The 13,570-nt window shown below is 36.4% G+C and overlaps 1 non-coding gene across 1 annotated transcript; it reads left to right on the forward strand.

Annotated features, from left to right (window-relative positions):
- The first annotated feature begins 4,652 nt into the window (after positions 1 to 4,652).
- Positions 4,653 to 4,783, forward strand: LOC111817319. Its single transcript, XR_002821556.1, has one exon. It is a non-coding gene; the product is annotated as a small nucleolar RNA SNORA61 (small nucleolar RNA).
- Positions 4,784 to 13,570: the final 8,787 nt, after the last annotated feature.

A 13,570-nucleotide genomic window follows, 5' to 3' on the forward strand; every position in this document is an offset into this window, starting at 1 on the left:
TACAACTCTTGTTGCATAGGTCCTGCTTTACCTTGGTCTTAACCATCCAGCAGAACAGTATAAAAATGAGGTATAAGAAGTAAAGCCATGGTGTTCTGTTGAGCTGTAGGGGACTCAGGTCAACAATTTCTGACATTGCCAGTTAAGTGCAAGACCCATTATTATTATGGGCTACTGGACTCTTTTAGAATATTTTGCTGAGTTTACACACCTATAATATTTAAATGATGGAACTTAACAAAAAAAGGTATACAGATGAATGTTCATTTGGTATCTGTGTATTCAAAGTGGTTAGGATAGATATGTAGTTAATTCTCTTAATGAATAGAGGGATTTGTTTGAATGGTGTTTGTAAATAGGATATCAAGTCCGCATCTTGTACAGCAATTAACCACTAGGAAGAATGTGTGTAATGTGTGAATAATTATTGAAACTGTCCCACCAATTTGGTTTGGAACCATCTCATTGCTATTTGTTTCTCAATAAAATTATGAAAAATAAAATAAAATAAAACAAAACAGCATTTGTTTACTATGCCCATAGTTTCTGTAGGTCAAAAAAGTGGGTCTGCCTGTCCTCAAGTCATTGGATTAGGTTTGTAGTTTAAACCAAACTCCCAACTGAGAAAACACTAACTTCTGAACTTGCCTGCTTACTGGCCAGGCTCGGTTTCTGCAGTGTATCTATGCTTACTGGCCACTGGCCAGGGGCTGCTCTCAGCTCCTCACTGTCAGCCTCCATGACATGGAAGCTGGCTTCAGTAAAGTATGAAAATGACACGGTCATGGAGAGAGTCTTCTAGTGAGACTGTTGCCACAAACTGTTGGGGCAGTACAAACTTTCTGGAGTGACCATCTATAGACCCTGTCACCCCATATGGAGCAGAAGGGGACCACATAGTCTGTGTGCCAGGGGGTGAGGTCACTGGGATCCAAATCTGAAACTGCCTGCCATAAGCTCTGAGTTCATGGCTGCAGCTCCTCCCTGGTCCAGAGTGGGACGGTGTGTACGAGGCTGAGCTCCTGTCCATCCAGAGACACCACTGAAGTAGCAAGACCAGAATGCTTTGGAAATACGTTCCAGGTTTTTTTGACTGAGGAACTTAGACTACCACTCCATTATCTCTAAAACCTAGTGTTGTACTTTGTCCACCGTAGACTGTTCACAGTTTTGCAATCAGGATTATAGTTAGATGAGCACACTAAGGTATCTTTAGAAGATTTGTTTTGAGACAGAGGCTTACTATGTAGCCCAGGCTGGCCTCCAATTCACAGAAGTCCTGCTTGAGCCTCCTGAGTGCTGGGGTCACACACACAAGTTAGTAGAAGATTCTTTAGAATATTATGACCGCTCATTTGTTATGTTATTTCATAAGGAATGCAATTGCAATGGTATTTCCAAAGTTTTATCTGTGAAAAAATATATGCTCATAAACTCAAAGTAATATTAAAAATATGCAATCTCTATAAAAATAACTGAAGACAGAAGATAGGGAAAGTGCCTATAATCTTAGTTACTTGGACAATTTAGTGAGATCTTGTTTCAAAATAAAAAGAGCTAGCTAGGAAGATAGCTTGGCAGTCTAAGCACCTGCCTGGAAAGCACCAGGACCTGAGTTTGATACCTGGCACTGCAGACCATGCCAGCCCCGTGCTGAGCTGGCCACCAAAATCGGACATGGTGGAGCATGCCTGTAACCACAGCACAGCTGAGGCTGAGACAGGAGGATCACTTCAAGTCTGAGCTGTGTAGCAATACCCTGTATCAAATAAATAAATAAATAAATAAGATTTTAAAAATAATAAATTCCCTTTAAAAAAATAAAAAAGGCCAAGATTTATCTCAGTGGTAGAATTACAAATGCCTTGCCTGTATAAGGTACAATCCTCAGCACCACAAAAACAAGAAAGAAGAAAGAAAGAAAGACAGACAGACAGACAGACAGACAGACAGACAGGCAGAAAGAAAGAAAGAAAGAAAGATAGACAGACTTTGTAACAGCCATTGTTGAGTTCCTATCATCCTGTTCAGTGAAATTCTGTGTCATTTCTATTTTTTACTATTTTATTGTTTAAAAATTAACAATTAAGTATTTATAATATCTCCCAAGTCATGATCACATTTTTGTAGCACAATATAGAGTAATGTCACCTTATTCTTGAGTAAGGAGTAGAATGGCACAGGAATGCTTCACGGGCTCCTGAGAAGCGTCTTCCAGATGTTGCCTGCTTCTTTCCAGCTGGCTTATGGGGTTTGTCAGTTTTTCTGGCCAGACACATTGTGTCTTCTTATAGGCTGTCTGTATTCTTTTCTTATGAGTATTCCTTCAGTATCCAGGCTCTGGCTTCTGTGTCGTTCAGTGTCACATACATCAGTTTCCAGTGGTTTAAGACTGTTGTAGATCCATCTCACATGTTGCATGCTTATTTTGAGAGTCTGTTTTGTTTCTATCACCATAACTTCACTGAATCTTCACACTCTTCTGTGTACATAATCTGTTCACAAATCACTTAGGTACTCTAAAACCAGATGGTTTTTAATTTCTTCTATTCTGTTTGATTTTTTTCAAAATGACCAGCTACTGTCTTTATAAAAAGAAAGTTAAAGCCATGTCTTAGTGTCTTAGTCACTTTTTTTCTCATCACTGTGACTAAATGCCCAATGCCCCCAATTAAGGAAGAAACAGTTTATTTATATGTTTGTAGAGATTTCGGTCCATAATCAACTGACTCCTAGGCAGGGTGGTGTGGCAGAGGGGCAACAGTTCAAGGCAGCAGAAGACAAAAGGATCAAGAACAAAGGGGGAGAGCATGCCTCTTTTTCTCCCTTGTATTGTACTCAGGTTACTCACCCTTGGAGTGTGCAGCACTCACCCCACCCCATGCCCTCCTCTTGCACAGCCTCAGGACATTGACAACGTGGGCACCCTGGCCTCCTGCTAAGTCACTTAGTGAAGACTTTAAATTTCTCAAGTTGACACAATGAGCAAGATCCTAGATGGGTAAGTGCTCATCCTCTACACCCAGGGTGTAGGACTGCTCAGTTACTCAGTGAAACTTGAATTCTCAAGTTGTCATAATGTATTAACCATTATAGTTAGCATTTGGTCGCTGAAAAAATACCTCGCATAAATCAACCTGAAGGACGATGGGTGTACTCTGCATCCCACTTCAAGTTTAGTCTATAGTCAGACTTCATTGCTGTTAGGTCTGTGCTGAGGCAGACAGTGAGGTGGAAGGAGGAAGACAAGAAGTGTGAGGGAGCAGGTCTAGCTCCTGTGACTGACTCCCTGCACTCCAGACCCCACCTCCCATTCCATCACCTCCCAAGGTGCCATTAATCCATGAACCGTCAATAGGCTGTTCCAATTCATGTGCCCATTGTGTTATTTTCAAATCAGGATAATTAATGTTATCATCTCAAACATTTATTATTGTTTGTGGTGAGAAGATTTGAAATTCTTCCTTCTAGCCATTTTGAAACATATAATGCATTATTATGGATAATCATCAAAAGTATATTAATTAGTAATTAATTAGTGGATTAGCCTACTGCTGAATTTGGAGCCCACAGGAATTCAGTCAATTAGCAGACAAGTCTCCAACACAATGAGCCTTCTGGGAGGCATTTTGGATCCAACCAAAAGAAGAAACTCTGGTGTTAAAGAATTATATATAGGAGCCAGGGAGATAGCTCACAATAAGCACTTGCCTGGCAAGCCCAAGCGCCTGAGTTCAATCCTGGGATCTGAAAAAAAAAAAAAGAATTATATGTAAATCACAGTAATTTTTTCTTATTTATTGCAAAACTGTGTGTAGAAGGATACACACATAGGACAATTAGGGCTCCCCAAAGTGGCTGAGAGAATGTTATGCAATGTAGTTTTAATTGCACACCTTGTACATAATTCACTGAGCCAAAAAAAATTTAGAGGATGCTAGAACAGCTAAAGTGTAAATTATAAATAAATAGCACTTATATAAATATAATAAACACGTATAAAATTGCATACAAATATACACACATAAATGATTTCAAATAATTTCACATTTCTATTCTTTGTTTCCTTGAATTCAAAGATTAAATCATAAGAAAGAAGAGTCACTCCTGATTCACTTGGGTATGAGTAAATGTCCTAGCAAACCCCAGGAGACAGAGATACTCCAGCTATTCCTTAAGAGGAAACCAAAGTTCCCCTAATCCTACTTCAGATTTATATCTTTGTCTTGAAAGGTAATAGTCATTTCCCCTGTATAGTGTACTTCTAATGAATCAATAAATTCGGACGATGTTTGTCAAAGCCTATAAACATCACAAATAGAGAAGCAACTTGGTACTTCTGACTCTGGTGGGAAGTTCAGCACAGCATCTGTCAAGAAGCCTTGCTAAAAACTCAAACTTGAACCCGCCCACTTTCTGGATGGAATGCTGACTTGCAGGTAATACAAATGAGGACAGGAGCAGCGCTGAGGCTCAGGAGGGAAAGCCAACTGCCAAAGCCCTCTAGGAAAAGTGAAGTTTTATCAAATAAATTACAGGGAAAAAAAGAAAAAGGCTGTAAAACTGAAAGATATTTCAGTGACATATCAACCAATTGCAGTTACATACCTTATTGAGATTCTATGGAAATGTATTAAAAAAAAATACATTGTACCCTCCAACTCTCTTTCCCATCAGATCCGAACATTGGTCTTGGTGGTAATAAAGGAGGAAAAGAAATGCTGAAGCTGGCTTCACAGCCTTATAGTCTGGTCTATAGCATGTGGGCTAGTTTCAAACAAGGTTGAACAAAAAAAATACATTGTAAAACAATCAGGAAATTTTAAATGTAATCTAGATGTATTTAGACATATTACATGACTAAAGAATTGATATTACTTTACTATTTCATGTACAATACTTTGGTAGTGTTTAGCCTTCATTTTTTATAAATCTGTATGGAGATATTTTCAAATAAAATACATGTTGTTGATGGGAAAGAGTTTTACATAAGACATTATCAGTAATGAGTACACCAGAGTCTACAAGGGCTGTGAGAATTCTACTTTCTGTTTCTCTAAATAGTCTTTCTAATACAAAAGGGGTTTTCTATGTTTTTAAAAGGTATGGCCTGCACAGGGATGACTCTTTGGTGTCATTGCTTCCTGTAGTGTAATTTCTTCACCTTCATTAGAATTCTGACATGGAGTTTACCTTTCTTATGTCTCCTCAAAGGTCTCACTAAGACTTCTAGGTAAAACCCAGGATTTCACTGCTCCACGTCATACGGTTAAGCTCAGTATAGCCCAGAGAAAGCAGCACCTGCTCTGGCCTGACGGGATGAGGACAAAGGATGACATGAGGGCACCAACACAGACACGCAGGCCTTTGAAGCTGTGATCCCAGTTCTCATGAAGAGATGCTGGCCCTGGACTGAACACTGCCTTCCCATAAAGGGAGAGCTTTACACTGACTCTTACTTGAGCTGAAAATCACAAGAAAACTTTGCTTAAAAACCTCTGAGCCAAATTAAAGATTGGACTTAGGTTTTTTGTTGAAATATTTATTCAGTCTCTGCATATATTTTGCTCTCCTTAAAAATTGGGTGGCATGCTAGGAGGTTAGAACCAGAAGACCCGTACATTTTACTGGCAAACAGGTTTTTTTGCTTAAAAACCTCTGAGCCAAATTAAAGATTGGACTTAGGTTTTTTGTTGAAATATTTATTCAGTCTCTGCATATATTTTGCTCTCCTTAAAAATTGGGTGGCATGCTAGGAGGTTAGAACCAGAAGACCCGTACATTTTACTGGAACCTGGCAAACAGATGATCAGTTGCTGAGCAAACCGTATAGAGAGCAACAGAAAGAGTAGGGAAGTCCCAGCTAGTATTCAGGTTTGCTGCTGGGTCAGTCTGACAAAGGGGAACGTTGCCTTCTCTGAGCCTCACACTCATTTTTATACCCTGCAAGTTTCTCCACTATTTAGGTTCAGGCACCTCTCCTCTGCTTCTGGGCTGAGCAAGTACAAGCATTAAACACTAATGTTGGAACTCTGCTTAAAGCAGTGGAAGCTGAAAGAATAGTTGTTGCTTGGCTGATGTTTTGCACCATTTCTTGAAGTATGTCTCTTGATCCCCTCCCATTAAAAGATCTATTTCTCATTTTCCTATTATCTATCTTTTATTTTGCTCTTTATTTTTGAATTGGGTTTGCATATGAGACAAATCACAAGACTTTAAGTTGTGTGGCTGATTTATCTCACTGCACATTATACTCTCATGATTTATTCATTTTCCTACAAATGACTCAAATTTTTCTTTATAGCAGAGTAGTAATCTATTATGCATAAATGTATTTTCTTTATCCAACATTTGTTAATGAGCATGCAGGCTACTGCCAAGAGATAGTCATCCTGAATTGCACTGCTACAAACATGACATGTATGTATTACTGTGATGTGATGTCTTCAGCTCATTCATAAAGAGTCCTGTCAGTAGAATCAATCTTCTAATTTTAGTTTTTTGAGGAATCAACATATTGATTTCCATAGTGATTGTATCAATTTATATTCCCACCAGTAATGTCACAAAGTTTGTGTACACCAGTGATATTTTGTTATTTGAAGCCTTGATGATGTTCATTCTTTTGGGGGTTAGAAATCTCAGCACTGCTTGAATTTACATTTCCCTAGTGGCTGGAGACACTGACCATCTATTCATGTGTTTACTGGACATTTGTACTTGCTCTTCTGTGAAATGTCTGTTCATCTCATTTGCGCCTACCTTTTTTGTTGTTGATGTTTCCCAGGATTGACTGTGATAATGTAGATCTCTTCTAGTTCCAGATGAATTTAGGCATGTTTTCTCTACATCTGTGCAGTATGTTAATAGTATTTTGACTGGGATTGTATAGAATCTGTATAACAATTTTGGGATTATGGCAATTTTCACAATGCTGGTTCTTCTTATCTAAGAACAACGAATATCTTTCCATTTTCTGAAGTCCTCTTCAATCTCTTTTTTCAGGGTACTGTAATTTTTACTGTGTAGATATTTTACTTCCTTTGTTACACTGATTCCTATGTATTTTGATTTTTGGATGCTACTGTGAAATGTGTGGTTTTCTTAATTTCTCTCTAAGTTTGCTATTTGTGTATAAAAATGCTGTTGATTTGTGAGTATTGACTTTTTTCCTGCTATGCTACTAAACTGGTTATTAAATCTAGATGTGTTTTGATGGTGCTTTGGGTTCATCTATGCAGAGTATCATGTCATCTGCAAATAAAGATAATTTCATTTCTTACTTCCTATCTTTATTCCTTTTATTTCCCCTTCTAAGTGCTCTAGCTAATATTTCCACACCTATATTGAATAGAAGTGGTGACAGTAGATATGTCTTTTTTTTTTTACCTGACTTTAGAGTGCAAGCCTTCAGGTTTTGTTCACTTAGTCTGATTTTGACTGTTGGTTGGTCATAGATTGCTTATGTCAGATTGAAGTAAAGACCATCTATTTTAATTTTCTTTAGTGTTTTTATCATGAATGAGTGTTGGACTTTGTCAAAAGCTTTTTCTGCGTCCTTTGAGATGATCATGTGATTTTTATCTTTGGCTCTGTTGATGCGGTGTATTACATTTATGGATTTGCATATATTGAACCATCCCTGCATTTCTGGGATGATTCTTACTTGGTTGTGATACAAAATCTTCTTAGTGATTTGTTGCATTATGTTTGCTAGTATTTTACTGAGAATTTTTGCATCTATGTTCATTAGGGAGATTGGCTGGTAGTTGTCTTTTTCAGTTGAGTCTTTCTCTGGTTTTGGCATCATGTTAATAATTGTCTCCAGGAATGAGTTTGGGTTAATTGCTTTCCTTTCAATTTCATCAAAGAATTTGAGAAGTATTGGTGTTAAATCCTGTCTAAATTTCCTGTAGTATTCATCTGTCGATCAATTAGGACCTGAGCTTTTTTTTTGCTGGCAAAATTTTAATTACATTTTCAGTTTCATTCACTGATATTGATTTATTTGAAATTTTTATATCTTTCTGAATGAGCTTTGGTAATTCATATGTATCTAGGAATCTGTCTATTTCTTCTGTGTTTTCCATCTCATTATAGTGAAGGTTTCAAAGTAAGTACCGATGATCTTCTGGATTTCCACAGGATCCACTGAGTTTTCACCTGTTTTATTCCTAATTACATTAATGAGAATCTTTCCTTCCATTTTTGATAAGGATAGGTTATGTCAATTTTATTTAAGTTTTAAAAGAAGCAACTCTTTTATTCATTGATTTTTGTTTTATTTTCTTTCTTTCAAGTGCATTAATTTCTGCTCTGATGCTTGGGTTTTTTTGCTTCATAATTTTATTTTTTTAATTTTTTTATTCATTTTAATGTGAAAAAAGCAATGAAATGGTTTCAAAGCAGGTAAGTAGGACAGTTACAATAATTAGTACATTGCATATTATTGTCTTCATAGTAGTTATTCAGAGGACAAGATGCAGACATGCTATCTTGTCTAAACAATATTAGTACAAATCTTTCTTCTCATTGAACTAATAGGAGGTAGTTGTATATCTATCCTAACTATTTTGTAGATATATATTTTTTCAACAAAAAAAGGGCCTCTACTTATATCCCCCTTTTTTGTTTTGTTTGTCAGATATGGGTGTTTCATTGTTGTTGAGAAGCTGTATTTTGAGAAGTCTTTAAAGGACCTTTTCATAATTGATGCCAGTTTCAATATTGTAGGTACCTGAATGCAGCAAAATAACCCAGTATAGCCCAATAGTACATAATAGAAGCGGGTTATCAGCATACTGGCAATTGTCTGAAGTTGCTGACTTGAGCCTTTTAAAGCTCATCATATTAATGTGGCATTACTTTTTATACCTTGTGGCTATACTTTTCTGCTGGATGGTTAAAACCAAGTTAAAGCAGACCTACATAAGTAAAAATGTACCTTTTGTATCTGATCTTTGTTATTTCCTCTCTTGTATGGGCTTTGGGATTGATTTATTCTTCTTTTACTAGAAACCTCAAAGACTCCACCAAAACTCTTTTTAAAAAATTCTTTTTACTTAAAAAAATTCCTTTTATTTTTTAAAGAACACAAAATAATAATAATAAAGAGCATTAGGAATGATACAAAATTTTACAAAACAAAATAATAAGAATTTAACAATAGTTGCTATATTACATGATGTTGTCTTCAAATTAGTTGTTTAGATTACAAATTATAAATGTGTAAAACTGGTTAAAAAAGAACAAAAAAGATATAAGGAATCAAAAAGAAAGAAAATAGTAAAAAGAAAAAAATTAAGCATTAACTGCTCTTTTCAAAAGACCAGCAAGGTTCACCAGTACAATTATCCCAATTATCCTGTACATAGATGATAGATGATAGATAGATAGATAGATGATAGATAGATAGATAGATAGATAGATAGATAGATAGATAGATAGATGATAGATCTTTTTCCCTTTTTTCTTCTGTCGTCTTGAAGACACAGGTGTAGGCAAAGACTTAATGAACAAAATCTTGACTTCACAGGACATACTACAAAGAATCAACAACTGGGAACTCATCTTACTAGAAAGCTTTTGAACAGCAAAAAAGTTGTCAACATATTGAAAATATAACACACAGATTGGGAAAAAATCTTATCACGCTGTCTTCAAGCAAACTACTAATATCTAGAAGGTACAAAGAACTGCATAAAAACCAGACCTTCCAAATTTAAAGACCTCTTCTAAAAAATGGGCCTCTGAAATGAATACACACTTTTCAGATGAAGAAGTAAAAATGGCAAACAATGTTCAATGTCACTGTGAATTTGAGAGATGCAAATTAAAAGAGAGCTCAGATGCCATCTCACCCAAGAAAGAAAAGCTACTATAAGAAATCAACCAGTAACAAATTCTAGTGGGGCTGTGGGGAAAAAGAATGCTTCTTTACTGTTGGTGAGACTTTAGACTGGTGTAATCGGTGTGGTCATTTCTCATAAAATTAGGACTAGAGGTGCCATTGGACTTAATTATTTCCTTTCTTGATATTTTACCAAAATAATTATAAGCATCATACTACAGGGATAAATATGCACCCATGTATATAGCAGCACAATTTCTCATAGCTAAATCTTGAAACAGCTCAAATGCCCATTAACAATGGAATAGATAAAAAAAATGTACTTTTTTCTGCAATGTAATATTGCTCAGGATTAGAAAAGATAAACTCAAGATATTTATAGCGGAAAACATCTGGCTAAGATTTTTCCACTGTATCTTTTCACTCTGTTGATGATTTATTGAGATATTTATAGCCAAATGGACTTTGAGACCATATACTGAAATGAAATAAATTGTATATACATAGGTAAATATTTATTTTTCCTTTACTGTAAAAAATTGAAAGTATAAATAAGAACCAAAATGTATAATAGATATTGTGATATAGAATAAATTGTTCAAAAGGAAAGGGACAGGGAGACATGGGAAAATATGAAGGGAAGACAAAAAAATGAAAAAAAAATCAACACAAACTTTTGCAAATATATAGAGGAAGATGAGTTGAAGTGAGGGGAATGGATAAAAAAAGAGAAATCAAGACATATCACATACAGGTACAAATGCCTTACAAAGATTGTGGTCATTATATGTACTTAAATTGTACTAAAATATTTAATTCTAAAAACCAAGTCATTACCACATAAGGTAATGCTCCATGTCCATGAGTTTCACATGTAAGAACTCAGCAAAGTTGCTATGCAATTTTCAAAAATATATTTTTTTAATTGCTTAGCACTGGAAATGTTTGTGAGAGTAATTTAGTAAGAAAATGAAATAAAAGCAATACATATAAGAAAAGAAAATACCAAATCATCCTTTTCCACAGATGGCATGATTTTTTAACTTGCAATGCCAAAAAGTTCCCCAAAATTCTCCTACAATTAATAACCAAATATAGCAACAAATAGAATACAAAAGCAACTCACAAAAATCCAGAGCATTCCTGTATAACAATAAGGTACCATTGAAAAAAAGAAATTAGGAAAAAATACCATTCACAATAGCACCAAGATAAATTAAATACTCGGGAATTAACCTAAGAAAGTGAAAGACCTCTGCACAAGTAGGCTAGTACACTAGTAACCCCTGTGACAGGAGCAGGATGGCATGAGAAAGGACAATACTTAAAACATTTTCAATCAAAATATGAACAGTATTCTTCCCAGAACTGGAGAAAACAAGCTTAAAATTCATATAGAACTAGAGGAGATCCCAAAAGCAAAATCAAATCCTGGATAATATGAGAAAAATGAGAGACATCATAGATCAAGTCTTAAAATTATATCACAAAGCTATAGTGATAACAGCATCAGCATGGCATCCATACAGACCAGACGTGAGGACCAATGAAACAGAGCAGAAGATCCAGACAGCCTGAAACACATCCAGCTGTCTGATCTCTGACGAAGGGGCCAACGTATACACTGGAGGAAGGACAGCCTTTTAAATAAATAATGCAGGGGAAACTGGCTAGCCACCTGTAGAAAAGTAAATTTAGATCCATATCTAACCCAGTAGTTACTAAGCTAAGATCAAAATGGATCAAAGAAATAAATACTAAAAGATGAACACAACTTGCTGAAAGATAAAATAGATAAAACTCATACATAGCACATTCTCTTTAGAACTAACCCAAGGACAAGAGCATGATGGCAGTCAATTAAAATTCATGGAAATGAAACTCATAAAAAAAAACCAGAATAGTTAGCATTTTCTGCTTGCTTAATTTAAGGCAATACTAGTGCAAAATAAAAAAAAAAGATAGATAATAGGAAACATAGAGATCTCTTGGAAAATCATAGTGTACCAAGAAATGGAGGAGGAGATAAAAAACAAGAATGAAGATATGTTATTGTGTTAGTTACTTTTCTCTCTTTTGGGACAAAATACTCAACACCCCAAATTAGGAAAGGAAGCTTATTTAGCTCACAGTTAGTGGAGGTCTCAATTCATAGTCAGCTGGCTCCAAGGCAGAGCAGCACAGGGCAGAGGGCAGCAGTTCATGGGGGAAACAGCAACAGCATCAAGAGGCAAAGGGCAAGCCATGAGAGAAAGCCTCTTTTACTCCCATATATTGTGTGAAGACTACTGTAGCACTCACACCTATAACCCCAGTATTGGACCATGAATCAATCACAAATTCTAGAAGCCCATCCTATGGCTACATAAAGTTTTGGGGGACACCTAGACAAAAACCACAGCAGTTCTGTACATGTACCACCTCCCCATGAAGAATGTAGTCTTTATTATTGAAAACATTATTAATAAAAATTAAATCATAAAATGGAAGACAAACACATTTTATTGTCTGTTTATGAGGCTACGTTTATGGGGAAGAAAAATTTTGAGCAATAGATAACACCCTGATGTAACACATTTTTATTTTAAAAGGATTATCTATGATGATCAGACAATAGTGACAAAGCACACCAAGTACACAGCATCCACCTTGTCTCCAGTCACTATCTTTCAGTTTCCTGAGCAGCCCACTTAACATTAACACAGCTGTCTGTCTGTTCCATGGCCATACTGCATCGCCCAGAAATTCTCAGTTCTTTTCAAGATGAGAAAATACCCTCCCACCCAGGGGGAAAATCCTTCCACATGAAGCACAGGTTAGCAGAAGAAATACTGTGGACTGGTATTGTAGTGAGCCTGGTTGCTTAGAAAACCTCAAATTCCCACTATCGTGTGCATCTTGATAGTCTCCCAAAGGCCCAGGTGTTGAGTTTGATCCTCATGGCAGCACTACTGGGGGAGGGGCTCCTAAAGAGATAAAGAAAGGTATTTGAGTCACTGAGGGTGTGTCCTCTGGTATATTCTTCATCATTAATTTTGTTCTGGCCATGAGTGAGTGGTTATGTTCTGCACACTTTCCTACAATGACGTGCTGTCTCCTCATACGCCCTAGAGGCAATGAGTGCATGTGATCGTAGTATAGAACTTGCAAAACTGTGAGCCAATAGCCTTGTCCTTTCTGTACGTTGATTACTTCAGGTATTTTGTTATAGTGACAGAAAGCTCACATTCTTCACGAGTAATACCAACTTCAAAATGTTACATATTTTCTAGAATGAAAGTTAGAACAATGCCCTTTGAATATTAGATAATCAGAAAGTCACATCACAAAAAAACATAGTTGTAATGGAATAAGACATTTTCTTTGGTTAGATTTAGGTGCTTTGTGTAAAACACTTTCTGCAGAAGCCGAAGTGATGTACACAACATAATGACCTGTCTGCAAAATAAGGAATCGGAGCTGAAGAGCTCCACATAGTGCCTGAAGATGTAGCCAAAGGCACTTGAATTTAAAATCTGCCTGGCAGAGGGGAGATGAACACCTCATTCCAAGGCCTCCAGTACACATTATCCTCTGAGTCTTATTAATGGATCTAGAAGGGAAAGACAAAAGAGCCTTGCAGATGAACAGAACGTGCTGTTGAATGCAAGCTGTTTGTGTCCACTGAGAAGTTAGCAGGAAGTGACAGCAACTTCACTGTCCTAACAGAGCATCGCCCTG

Source organism: Octodon degus, unplaced genomic scaffold, assembly GCF_000260255.1.
Source record: "Octodon degus isolate 3935 unplaced genomic scaffold, OctDeg1.0 scaffold00054, whole genome shotgun sequence".
Classification (NCBI taxonomy): domain Eukaryota; kingdom Metazoa; phylum Chordata; class Mammalia; order Rodentia; family Octodontidae; genus Octodon; species Octodon degus.